The following is a 14,581-nucleotide window of genomic DNA, read 5'->3' on the forward strand; positions in this document are numbered from 1 at the left end:
ACACTGTTTTTCTTGGTAATTTTTTACATTCTTCCCCACTCCATTCATTGTATTCTGATAAGTTACTGAGTAATTGGATTCTCTGTCATTAAAATGAATATTTTTTTACCTAAAACCCCTGCAGAAACTAGTTTTTTCCTTTTCTTTCTTTCTTTTTTTTCTTTATATTTCTATCCCACTCTTCCCTCATGTGGTCTAAAGCTGTATTTTATACATGGTAGGTACTTTGTTGGACAGAGTAACATCTGTGTAAAGTTGGCAGATACCCTTTTTTGATAGATGAAAACAGTGTCTATTTTCAACAATTCTAGAAATTACTATTTAGCAGATGCACATTGTATACTCATCTCTGTACTCATGATTTCTGTTATTCTATATCATTATCAGTCCATATGTTTCCATTTTTGTTATGAAAATTGTGATTATCTTTAGTATTAGTACTAAATTTTAGCATTATTTCATGCATTCAATTTTAATCCCTTGTGATATATAACCAATAAAGTGGAATCTTTGTAAATAAAGCACACTCAGTGAATATCTTTGACTGTCATCCCAAAAGCCTTTCATGATCTGGCCCATGCTGACTTGACTGTGTCATCTCTCAACACTTTCTCCTTACACTCCATTCACAAGCCAAGAAGAGCAATTTGAGTTTCCCAATCATCCTTCAATTCACCTCTAGGTATTTTGCACATGTTGTTCTCTTTGCCTTCAATGCTATTCCTTATCCTCCTCACTTTTGCCTTCTCTATTATCATTGCATGCTCCCCAACCCAATCACACACACACACACACACACACACACACACACACACAATACATTCTCTTATCACCGTTAATCCCTGCTCCTTTATCAGACTCTACTTCTGGCAAGTCTTCCCTGACCTCCAAATTGGATGTAGTCACCTCTCCTCTGTGCTTCCTTCAGTCCCTGTGTCAATGCTCATCCCAGAACTCATTCCAACACAGTAGTCTTTTGTATGAATGCTTAATATCTTGTCATCCTTTGATTTATATACACTTTTGAAAATTTGATAGGGTTAGGCCTATTTTGGGGAGGTAGTGAGTAATGCTGTCTGAGGTCATTTCTATCACTCATTATTTTTTAAAAATTTATCTTTATTGTTGAAAGTATTACAGATGTCTCCCCTTTTCCCTCATTGTCCCCCTCCCCCCACCACACATCAAGCCTTCATCACACTATTGTCTGTGTCCATGGGCTATACATATGTGCATATACTAGTAAATTCTTTGGTTAATCTCTTCCTGCCCCTCCACCCCATGGAAAACAGTATGGAGTTTCTAAAAAAAAATTAAAATGGATAAGCCACAAGATGTGTGAGCTGTGACATGTTTGTTGCTTGATTTTTGCTCTCCACATCTCCCATGAGAATATCTCTTGTGAAGCACTCTAACCAAAACATACAGGGAAGGGTATACTGGAAAATTTAGTTCAGCCTAGGCAAGTGGGCTTAAGCCAACACAATGAACTTGACTCAAGCCCTCACTCTTTGGAGCCTAGAAGCTATCAAATACTCCTTAGTATTTATAGTAGAAGACAATAATGAGCTTCAGTAAAATCTGCTTGAGTGTGTTGGAGTTGCCTATTGAACTGAATCAGCCTCAGTGTGCTTTGATCTAAACATTTAAATATTTCACATCATCACATTCCTCAGAGAGATGCCATTCTACTGACCTGATAAGGTGATTTTTTTCTGCAGTGATTAAGCTGGTTTTTTGTTTATTTGGGTTGTTTTGCTGATGAAGCAAAATGTATGTAGTTACCTGTGCTTTTTAATAATTGTTCAGGGGCTATATAGTATTATAGCAGAATTGTTCAAAAATCAAACATAGACCTGCTATTAGGGGTAGGTGATATTGGTGATTAAAGAAAATAGTACCTTTGTGAAGAATTTATTTTGAAAGTCCCTTTATCTGACTTTAAAATTTTCTGATTGAGTCTTAACTGTTTAGGGCATTGAGACAGTTTTGACAGGAGAGATTTGGACAGGTGAGAGAGAGAGAGCGAGAGAGAGGGGGGTGGATTTGGACGTTGAGTAAGCCTTGCTAGCATAGCTTTTCCTTTCCAATTATGGAATTATTGCTGGGATGAGAACAAGAGAAGATAAGATGGTAACAGACCTTTTACAAAATTTCAGCAGAGAGGATCTTGACAAGTTATGTGCAGTTTACAGGCATGGCCACATGATGGTGCAGTGACTGTGCACATGGTGTACACTCTACTAGTAATAGGGGAAGTCCAGGTATGGGACCTAAGCACTGGAAAGATAGCAAATGTGGAAGAGAGCCAGGGAATTTGAAAGTTTTACCAAAATGTTATCTGCAGTGTTTGAGAATGAATAAAACCTATTTGTAGCCATACTTGGCTCTGAAATCCTGGTGATGTATCAGGTTTACAATCTGTGAATCTGTCAGCTAGTTATGAGTTCTTCGCTTTGTTACTTATGCAGAAAGCAAATAAACTGTGGTGTAAATTGACACTTTTTATATAATAGACTAGAGGCCCGGTGCACGAAATTCGTGCACGGAGGGGGATTGTCCCTCAGCCCAGCCTGTACCCTCTCCAATCTGGGACCCCTCAAGGGATGTCTGACTGCCCGTTTAGGCCCAATCCCTGGGATCGGGCCTAAACCGGCAGTCGGACATCCCTCTCACAATCCAGGACTGCTGGCTCCCAACTGCTTGCCTGCCTGCCTTCCTGATTGCCCCTAACCACTTCTGCCTGCCAGCCTGATCACCCCCTAACCACTCTGCTGCCAGCCTGTTTGCCCCCAACTTCCCTCCTCTGCCGGCCTGGTTACCCCTAACTGCCCTCTCCTGCAGGGTTGATCACCTCCAACTGCCCTCCCTTGCAGGCTGGGTGCCTCCCAACTGCCCTCTCCTGCTGGCCATCTTGTGGTGGCCATCTTGTGTCCACATGGGGGCAGGATCTTTGACCACATGGGGGCAGCTATATTGTGTGTTGCAGTGATGATCAATCTGCATAGTACTCTTTTATTAGATAGGATTCTGTTGCCACTGGACATGCTCAATGGGTTGAGGGGTGGAATGGAATACAGAGCTTTATCCCTCTAACCATGAACTTTTCTCTTGAGGTTCATTTACTTTATGCCACTTAAGTTTTGTGGACAGTAAAATAACAGCAGAATAAGATGGCTCAAGTGTCTCAATTCAAGTAAGTGTTTTCTCATCAATTTGGGGCTTGAAGGTTGTAGATGGATTCATAGTACCTGTTAGCAGCATGATTCCTAAAGATAAGCATATGATCTGGAGGGCCTTGCTAAAATTTCATAAAAGGTTAGTATTTCAAAGTGATTGTACAGTATCTTTAAGTGCTTTACAAAAAAATTGCATACATCAATAGGTGAAGCCTGGCTTGGCTTTCCTTTATAGAGTGTTGAGAAAGAGTAGCTTATCCTACCTAATAATAGACAAATATGCAAATTGACTGTACCTTCGCTATGCCCATGATTGGCCAGGAGGCACGGGACTTGGGGTGGCCGGGGTAGCTGATTGGGCAGGTGGGACGCTGAGCTGCGTCACCAGCAGCGGCACGAGCTCAGCGTCTGTGCCATGGCTGTGCTGCGGCACAGAAGGGGCCTCTGGGGCAGCGAGCTGACGTCCCGCTGCGCTGACCATCAAAAGTGTGGGAGCTGGGTGCCTGTCCGCTCAGGCAGCAGGCCTTTCAGAAGCCTCTGCCACGCCGGAGGCTTCTGAAAGGCCTGGTGCACCAGCAATCGAAAGGGAAAGCGTGGGAGCTGGGTGCCTGTCCGCTCAGGCTGCAGGCCTTTCAGTTGCCTCTGCCATGCCTGAGGCTTCTGAAAGGCCTGGTGTACCAGCGATTGAAAGCAAAAGCGTGGGAGCTGGATGCCTTTCCGCTCAGGCACCAGGCCTTTCAGAAGCCTCCGGCGCCTGGTGCACCAGCGGACAGGCACCCAGCTCCCCGTGATCGAAAGCGAAAGTGTGTAGGGGACCCTACATGTGCATGATTCAATCATGCACTGGGCCTCTAGTATGTATATAACAGAGAGTGTAAAATGGGGTAAATTTTATGTTACTCAAAATAAAACTTAGCTTAATGATGAAGTTTTCTAAAATTGTTGGTTTTCTTCATGGAAAACCTATGTAAAGACTAGAAGCCCAGTGCACGAATTCATGCACCAGTGGGGTCCCTATGCCTGGCCTGCGGGATTGGGCCAAAACCAGCTCTCTGACATCCCCGGAGGGGTCCCAGATTGCAAAGGGGTGCAGGCCCAGCCAAGGGACCCCACTGATGCATGATAGGGGCTGGGGAGGAACACAGGAGATTGGCCAGCTGGGAAGAGGCTGTGGGAGGGCTCCAGGGCATGTCTAGCCCTTCTAGCTCAGTCCTGATTGGCCGGACCCCAGCAACAAACTAACCTACCAGTCGGACCATCTATCTCCTGGTGGTCAGTGCACATCATAGCAAATGGTTGAGCGGCCTTAGCATATCATTAGCATATTACGCTTTGATTAGTTGAACGGACAACTGGACGACTGGACACTTAGCATATTGGGCTTTAATTATATAGGATAGTTTTAAGATGTCACAAAAGATAAAGGCAGATAACAGTCTAGAAAAAATATCACATATGATAAAGGGTTAATATCTATAATGTACCAAAACCTCATGCAAACCAATAAAGAAAAAAACAACAACCAATAGCCAAATTAATAAAGGCCTTTGAACAAGCAATTTATGGAAGAAATACCATATAAATGGTTAATCAACACACTTACCCCTTTGCACTCCCTTGCTTTTTTCTCGATTGATTCCTTTATTCTACTCGGGATTTAATTTTTTAAATACCCCACATTTTACAAAGCGTGGCAGTAGAATAAAAAACTGGAGTTTCTTTTCATACAAACTTATTTATTTGGATTTTTTTGTATTTCAAATTATTGATACATTCAATAACCGTCACACTCGACATCCGAGTGCAAAAGGTTAAAGGGGTTTAATCTTCCTGGCTAATGCAGAATAGTCAGTCCCTCTTGGGGAAATGCAGATCCAAATGAAAAGATAGCTTGTTTTGCTTCTCAGATAGAAGAAAAAAATAGATAATATTCAGGGTTGTTGCTGGTATATGAAAAGAGATATTGTAACAGCAATTCTAGATGGCAATCTGGCAGCTCCTATAAAAAATCTTATATGTAGGCCAATAAATTTCACTTTTAGGAATGTATCATCTTCTATAGAAATATGCAAATGTGTGCCCAAATTCATGTATATAAGGATACCATAACAGTATTATTTATGCCAGAAAAGATGGAAAACCATCTAATTGCCTATTATTTAGGCCAGTGGTTAAATAAATGCATATCAGTACCACAGGATATACAGGGTATTTTAAAAAAGATTTTTAATTGATTTTTAGAGAGAGAGAAACATCCATGTGAGAGGGAAACATCAATCGCCTGCCTCCTGCACACCCCGCTCCAGGGATAGAGCCCGCAATGTGAGCATGTAATGGGGAATCTAACTGGCAACCTTTCAGTGCACGGGATGACACCCAACCAACTGAGCCACCTGGCCAGGGCAGGATATGCACTGTTTTTTTTTTTTAATATATATTTTATTGAGTTTTTACAGAGAGGAAGAGAGAGGATAGAGAGTTAGAAACATCAATGAGAGAGAAACATCCATCAGCTGCCTCCTGCACACCCCCTACTGGGGATGTGCCTGCAACCAAGGTACATGCCCTTGACCAGAATCGAACCTGGGACCCTTGAGTCTGCAGGCCGATGCTCTATCCACTGAGCCAAACTGGTTTCGGCAGGATATGCAGTTTTTAAAAGGAATGAGGTAGAACTGCATGTACTGACAAAAGCCAATCTCTAGTCTACATATTTGAGTGTGTGTGTGTGTGTGTGTGTCTGTGTGTGTGTGTGTGTGTGTGTGTGTGTGTATGTGTGTGTGTAAATATAAAGAAAATGGTCCTGGGAGGTTACACGACAAACTTATAATACTAATTATCTCTGGCTCTGTGGTGGAGATTTAGATTGGCAATGTGAATGAACACTACCATATTTTGCTTTATATACTTCTCTATATATTTTTTAAAATATGGTTTTATTGATTTTTAGAGAAAGAGAAACATCCATGTGAGAAATATCAATTGGCTGCCTCCTGCACACCCACTATTGGGGATTGAGCCCATAACCTGGATATGTGCCCTGACCAGGAATTGAACCTGTGACTTTTTGATGCACATGATGACACCCAACCAATTGTGCCACACCAGCCAGGCCTCACTATATTTTTAATAATGAGCAGGTATTAATGTATTATAAAATTTACCTTTTTTTCACTCAGCCCTCAACCCTCTCCTTCTGACAGCTGTCAGTCTGTTCTCTTTATCTATGAGTCTGTTTCTACTTTGTTTGTTGATTTATTTTGTTCATTAGATTCCACATGTAAGTGAAATCATATGGTACTTGTCTTTCTCTGACTGACTTATTTCACTTAGCATAATACTCTCCAGGTATGAAATTTGAAAATAAATGTATTTTAAAAGATAACACTAGATTTATAAAAGTTATAATTTATCTTCTCAAAACTTCACAGTTGCTCAAATAATTCTCAATAACAAATAAAAAAGCTAAGACCTACATGCGATGGAGATTAACAACAGTGTGTTCCTAATATCCCTTAATTTGGTTATCTTTCAGGCCCACAGATTTCGTTTTCATTACAAGTTTGTCCTGGCTGTCATCTGGCTGTAGCTCTCCAAGGGACCATGTGAGGGCTTGGGGTGAAAAGCAAGAAGGTTAGCTAAAAAAAATCATGTTTTTCCTTTCTTTTAAAAAAATCTTTGTTGTTGAAAGTATTACATATGTTCCTTTTTCTCTCATTGAGCCCTTCCAGCCAATCCCCACCCAAGCCCTTCACCACCCTATTGTCTGTGTCCATGGCTTATGCATCCATCCATACCAATTCTTTGGTTGACCGCTTCCCATCCAATCACCCACACCCATCTTCCCTCTGATATTTGACAGTCTGTTCCATGCTTCTTTGTATCTGGATCTATTTTTTTGTTCATTCGATTATTTTGTTCATTAGATTCCACATATGAGTGAGAATGGTACATTTACACCATGGAATACTATGCAGTAGTAAAAAAAGAAGGATCTCATACCCTTTGAGGCAGCATGGAAGGACTGTTTTTCTTTTCTTTAGCCTCTTTTGTTGCCTTAACTAATTGAAGAATGGTTTACTCTTTACCTTTTGTGTCCTTTCTTACTTTAGGGCTTTCCAAATTGCATTTACACATAGTCATATACATTTTTGTACTTGTCATTGTGATCTGGCTAGATTTGAACTTTTGTAAAATAATTCCAACTTGCTTTCCAGAGATCTGGGGAATTGTCACTTCAGCCAACCCTACTTCTTGCTCCCTTCCTTCTTCATAAGGATTGCTAATGACATGATCCATTCCTGTATCCATAGAATTGCCCACACTTCCGTTATGACCCCCTGGGGCCTTCTATCATGGTTTTTAATTTGTTAAAAGCATCCGTCTTATACTACATTTTTTTAATGTTCTTCATTTCTGAGTATCCTATATGTTCTTGCATGTTAGCGTCCATCAAGGCTCCATCCATATTCAATTCCTTAACTATTTACACTCAGAGGAAAAATTGCCATGATGAATGATACCCATTTTAGCTGATTATTTTACTTTCTTCGCTGAGCAGTTGCCTTAAACACACTCCTAAGACATATTTAGCAATTTGTGGTCTGGTGTACTTTTTCCCAACAGGCATATAGATTGCTAGTCACACATTGCCATCAGATTCTGACCTGCAGTTATATTTGTAAATGACTTTTCAGCCTTTTCCACTAGCCACCCTGATCTGTGTATCTATAAATAACTCCTTCTCTGAGATCCCCATCATTTATTTGCTCTCCCACCTTAACTCTCCATGACCTCCTTTTATACTTATCCTAAAAGATAGTATGTGTCAAAGACTAGTGCCTTATCTTCCTCTGCCCATCAATCTATATTCTTCTAGATCTATTTTCTTTTGCTGTTGTAGGTGGAGGTTAAAAATCGCTACCATCTATCATGTAAGTTCTTATCTCTGGGTTAAAATTGTTCATTACTATATTTTTCTATAATTAACAGGCATATTTTGTTTTCCACCCAATGAAGTATTGATGAACATATTAAGTAGCATCAGCTTTAGGTCAGTACCTTGATAAAAACAACAGTGTGCTTCCCTGCCTCTGGTTCTTATTGAATTATCAAAAACTAGTTTGTCAATATCATCCTCTCGTGCCAATTGTATATGATCTGAACCATATTTTTCAAGCTAGTTAATGAGTAGGTCATAGCCACGAGCAGAATAAAAAGCCTTTCTAAGTTCAATACATATTATGCTGTTTGCTGCCCCAAATCCATTAAGCTTGTCGTCTATTACCAATAAAAATTACATTGGATCAACAGGATTTTTTCTCTTCATAATGTAGTGTTGATTGTTACTCAATATACTGTGCTATTCTTAACTTTATTTTTATTGCTGAATTATTTTAGTCATCCTATAAGTAAAATTAGATTTATCTTTTATGTCTACCTTGACTCTTTGCCTTTTCTGAAAAGATAGGTGGTAACTATATCTTTTTTTTATTTCTATAAACTCTGGATTCCAAGAATTTCCACACATGGTATAGTCATTCTTCAAAGAATCTATATGGTTCTTTAAAGACTTTAGGATGAAAGTCCTAAGAGACTATTTTTAATGCTAAGTAGCAATTAAGAGTGCTCAATATCTATTATGTGCATATGGAAGTTTAGGCAGCCCCTGCTGCCTGCTGTGATTGTGTGTGTGTGTGTGTGTGTGTGTGTGTGTGTGTGTGTGTGTGAGAGAGAGAGAGAGAGAGAGAGAGAGAGAGAGAGAGAGTTTTATTTTACTTTGATATCATTTTTTTGCATTGGTTTCCCACAGAATGAAAGAACCTCACTATTTCTACTTCCTTTGATACAATATATATAACATTTTTCTCAAATTTTGTTGTTAGCAGAATCTTATTCATTGATTTGGCTCTCTCCATTTTATCTTTAAAGGTAGCTGTTTCAAATCTTTTGTGGGCAGGGGAAAGGTGTTAAGATATAATCTATTTCTTAAGTGTTCAAACAGGTAGTTTGTTATAATCCACTTATGCCAAGAAATGCAATTGTTAGTTCCTGAAAATAGTGCTAGGGAGGAGGATAATGCCTGAGAAAGCCCCTTCTAATCCTACAGTGGGGCATGGTATCCAGAGTTTAAATGACTAATCTCCAGTTGCATAAACACTGTGCTTTTTCTCTATATGGAACAGTAAGTCTTTTTACACAGTCAGAACCTGTTCTCTGGTCTTTGATATTTAGAGTTCCTCCACCTTCATATCATGATTTTATTTTCATTAATGTAAGTAAAGTGTAAAATTAGAGAAGTGAAGTTATGGATGTAGACATACATCCAACCCATCTTCATATTCGGGCAGACCACCCCCCCCAAAAAAAAAACACCACCCAAAACCAAAACCAAAAATCTCTTGTAAGTTTTCTCTACAGAAATTAAGGGAAAACTTTACAATATTATTACAACCAATAATAGCCAACTTACTATTATCCAGGCTTTGTGCTAAGTTTTATTATACAATTAACCTCTATTTTCACTTGGAGCAAATAGTAAATAGAAGTTCAGAAAAGTTAATTGACTTACCCAAATTTAGGTAAAAGTGGCAGAGTTGACCACTTTTAGGTCACTCTTTAGTAAGACTGAAGTTGGGTAGTCTGAGATAACTTATTGACATTTTTAATGTCCACAAAATCAGCATCCATCTTACAATTTATGGCATATTGAATTCTGTTAGAGTATTTTATATAAATAGTGTAATTTCTGTTATAAAACAACTATATTCTTATATTAGAATATTCACACTCAGGTCCCACTATATTATTATATTTCCTTTCTATCTTTTATGCATAATTTTCTCATGATTTGTTTATTTTACATAGATGTGAGGATATTCTACATGTAATTTTTATATTTTAACATTTTTATCTTAATAGCATAAACATTTTCCCCTGCTGTTATTTTTTAAAGGCTACTTGATAATCAAATGAGTGAAATATACAGTTTACTTAAACTTTTCCACATAATTTAGCATTTAAGCTGCTTCTGTTTTTAGTATTATAAATATTACTGTATTTAAAGTCTTCATTCATAAAGTTTGCTGTATTTTTAATGATTTTACAGAAATGAGATTACTGGATCAAAGAATGTGAACGTATTTACGTTTTTTATAAATGTCAAAATTTATTTCTGAGTTTGTTGTACCAATCAACAATTTCAGGTCACGAAAGATGATATATCAAGCAAGAATATTTTTATAGCTACCTAACGGTGCCCCTGAATTTTCACTATTTGATTCATTTGTAGAATCATAGAAGGTTAAATCCAAAAGGGAGTCTGGGAATTATATATCATAATATGTCTTTTAATAGAAAGAAACACAGGTTGTGATTCATGAAAGTTCTCCATAGGAGTTAGAAAAGCCAGGAATTGAAACTCTGGCACTTGGCTTTTTGTTACATGTTTTTTTCCCCACTACTCTTTCACATATTCCCATCCTGAATCCTGCTACATATTTCTTATAAGGATCCTATGAATATTTACATTTTCAAAAGAGTTATAGAAAGAGGACAAACCTTAAGACACAGACATAGATTAGTGATGTTGTAGTGCCTTGCCCTAGCGAGGGAAATATTTTGGACAAGGAGATCTTCTTGAACATGTCCAGTTTCACCATGTAGACTGACACTACTTCTGTTGGCACACAAGGCTAACTGTTTTCAGAAATGCTTCTGAGAAAAACTCAATTCTTGCTCTTCTGATATCAACTAATCATTCAGTTCTTTTCACGGGCTTACTGTGGGGCATCTCAGAAATAGAAAACCCACTGCTGCCCTCAGAGATATAACAGTGGAGTGGAGAAGGCAATAATTGCATTCATGACAAAATTAAAGAGGTTTTAGAATATATACCACAAATAATTCAGCTATAAGGTAATTTTAGGGTGGTGAGGGTATGTGGAGCAGGATCTGCACAGGAGGTGGGTAGAGCAAGCATGTGGATGGGCTGTAAGAGAGGAGGCATCTTAAGTGTGGGCATGGAGCCAGAGGTCATAGTTAAGAGAGTATGGGTGTCCTATAAAGGAGGATCTAGCCAGGGTCAGGGAGAGGCTCAGGTTAGAAGGAAAGAGGACTCTAAAAATGCTTCAGAACTTTGGGTCCATTTGCTTCTCTGACTAGATGTTAATAATACCCACAGTGAACATTTATATCACATTTACCAAGTACTGTCCTAAGTTCTTTGCAGATATTAAATAATTTAATTTTTATAACAATTCTGCAAACGTCCACACTTTGCAGATGGGGAAATTCAGACATGGGGAGATCAAATAACTAGCCCAGGGTCACACAGCTAGTAAGTGGTGGTGTTGTATTTGAACCCAAGCAGTCTGGTGAGAGAGTCCATGTTTCTAACGCCAACATTGTGCTGCCTTACATGCGGAGGAAAAATTTGAGGCCCTGAGAATGTGGACGACCTACCTGCTTGAGATCATTCAACAAGTTAGTATAAGAATTTTTATTAATGTCCATGTTAGTGAGCTTTCCCCTCTCCTTATTGTAGCTTAAGCCATTTAGTGCATTCAAGTGGCTAAAGTGGAATCAAAGTGCTGTCAGGTAACCAACCAGAACATATAAACCTCCTATTAAAGTGAAGTGGACCACTCTGTTACCCAAGGCTTCCTCATTGCTTGTCAAGAATCCAAATAAGTGAATATAAGCCTAACCAATGGACATGAACACCAGGGGGGTGAGGGCATGAGTGGGGGTAGGTGAGTTGGGGGATTAATGGAGGGATGAGGACATATATGTAATACCTTAATCAATAAAGAAATAAAGAAATAAAAAAATAAAAAATAAAAGATATTTATAAGAGCAAAAAAAAAAAAAAAAGAATCCAAATAAGATATATAGGACTGAGAAGTGTTCCCTGTCCAATGACTTGAAAGGCCATATGGCCTCGTTGGTGGCACATGCAGAATCACTGCTTGCTGTCACCACTCTTCTATTCTACCCTCACCATCATCTAAGCATATATTTCCTTACTGCCATAGCTTTGTTGAGACATATTTCCATTAATGAATAATAACTTTCTATTGCTTTATGATCTCCTTCCTAGATAGCTCCCTGTTTGTGGAATCTTGAATCATACAGATGGTTAGAAGCAGGGAAGTAAAAGGAAGGAGAATGGAAGCAGCAGAGGCTTTGTAAAGATTCTAGAGACAAGTTACTCAGACTTCTGAAATTTTTATAAGCCCATTCACCAAAACAGTAAATACTTCAATGCTTTATGCCCCTGTTCTCAGGCTTTACCACTGAGCTGCTATAACAGCTTTCTAACTATCCTCTGTACCTCTAATCTTCATCTCCTAATTTATTCCCCATACTTTTGCCAAATAGATATTCCTATAAAATGGAATTGATCATATCACTCCCCCACCTGTCAGAGCTCCCCATCCTGTCAGGATGAAGTCTAAACAATTGATCATGGCCTTCAAAGCCTTGTGGGACTTGGGAACTGCTTATTCCTCTCGCCTATTTTCTTTCACTACCCACACATATTTCTGCCAAACTGAGTAGTCCATGGTCCCCAAAACTCATCATGGCTTTTCACATCTCAAGGAGGGCCTCAGTTCAGCACAAGGAGCTCGGGCTTTGGAGTCACCAGGCCTGGGCTCTCCAGTTCCAACCTTCCCACTTACTTGGCTCTACTAAACCTATAAAGTCTCAGTTTGCTCATCTATAAAATGTGCATAATAATATCTACTTTACATGGATGTGTGTAGATTTGAAATAAGATAGAAAGCATCTACTGCAGTGCCTATAACATAGCAGGTACTTTTCTTCTATAACCATTTTATAGAGTGTTTTAAGCACAAATGGATGTTGTATCTTGTCAAATGCTTTTTCTGCTTCTATTGATATGATCATATTATTTTTATCCTATATTTAGTTAATGTGGTGTATAACATTGATTGATATGTATATGTTGAACTATCCTAGTGTCCCTGGAATGAACCTCACTTCATTGTGATATGTTGCCTTTTAAATGTATTACATTTGCTAGTATTTTGTTTAGTATTTTTGCATCTGTTTTCATCAGAGATCTTGGTAGTTTTCTTTTTTGTGTGTATTATCCTTGCCAGGTTTTGGTATCAGGGTTATGTTGGCTTCATAAAATGTGCTTGGAAGTATTGCCTCTTCTTCAACTTTTTGGAAGAGTTTGAGAAGGACAGGTATCAAATCTTGGAATGTTTGGTAGAATTCATAAGTGAATCCATCTGGCAATATTTTTCTCTTTTAAAATTGAAGGTGTCCTAGCTCACTTATAGTCTATGAAACTAGTCAATTCTCCTCAAAGACCAGCCTGATTGAGCAGCTACAAGCTCATCTATATGATAGTGTCAGTACACCTAGCTATATGGTCAGAGCCATTACTCTCAATATCAGCACTGCCCCTGCCAATAATTATGATAAGGGCTAACATTTATTAAACAGTTAATTTGTGCCAGGCATGCCAAATACCATGAATGCATGATCTTATTTGATTCTCATAACTACTCTATAATGTAGATCCTGTCTCTTTCCCAAGAGAAGTTAAATGTTTGCTGAAAGCCAATAACTAATAAGTGGCAAAATTCAATCTCATTCCACAATTTATGCCCTTAACTACTAGAATGAGCATATCTGGAACACATTCAAGAACTGCTTTTCCTGCCAGTGTTATGTCTCGGCCAGGGCCTCAGGCTTTACTCACTCAACCTGATTGCTCAGTAGTGATCTTCCCCAGCCTTAAATATGACTCTGGCATGGGTAGTGATGCTGGATTGGGTGTACTAGGATAAGGTATTGGGTGTAAATTATCATGCAGGGAAGTTTGTATCTGTGACTACAGCAGGTGTACTCTAAACCCAATGAGGCAGCTGGTAGAGGAGCCAGAATTAGAGGAAAAGCCTGCCCATTTTACGCTTTACATTTGGAGACACAATGCTCATGCCTGATTTAACTGAGTAATCAGGAGCTACTGCACAAAAAGTAAGCAGAATTATTTAGGCAAGGCTTTTTCACCCCAAAAGTTCAGAGTGATTTTTACCCAGAGACAGAGTTCTCATTTCTTCTGTTAATACCACTTCATGGCATTGTGACTGCCTTAATTTCTGCCATTCGTGCCCTTGCAGATGAAGTATCTGTTGATTTATGACCCAGGTGATGCACACAATTTAGTGTAATAGCATTGCTTCCACTCCCAGTGGCAGCTCAGCCAGTACCCAGGCAACACACAGATCATCATTTGAGTCAATTAGGAAACTACTGAGTGAGTGTCTCTTTAGTCACTCAGGCCACACTAATGCTAGGTGCTTGTTAGTTCAATAATAGTGCCATGGCTGTAATTGATGGCTGTGTCATGGCACAGGCTGCTA

The sequence above is a fragment of the Eptesicus fuscus genome, chromosome 1, assembly GCF_027574615.1.
Source record: "Eptesicus fuscus isolate TK198812 chromosome 1, DD_ASM_mEF_20220401, whole genome shotgun sequence".
NCBI lineage: Eukaryota > Metazoa > Chordata > Mammalia > Chiroptera > Vespertilionidae > Eptesicus > Eptesicus fuscus.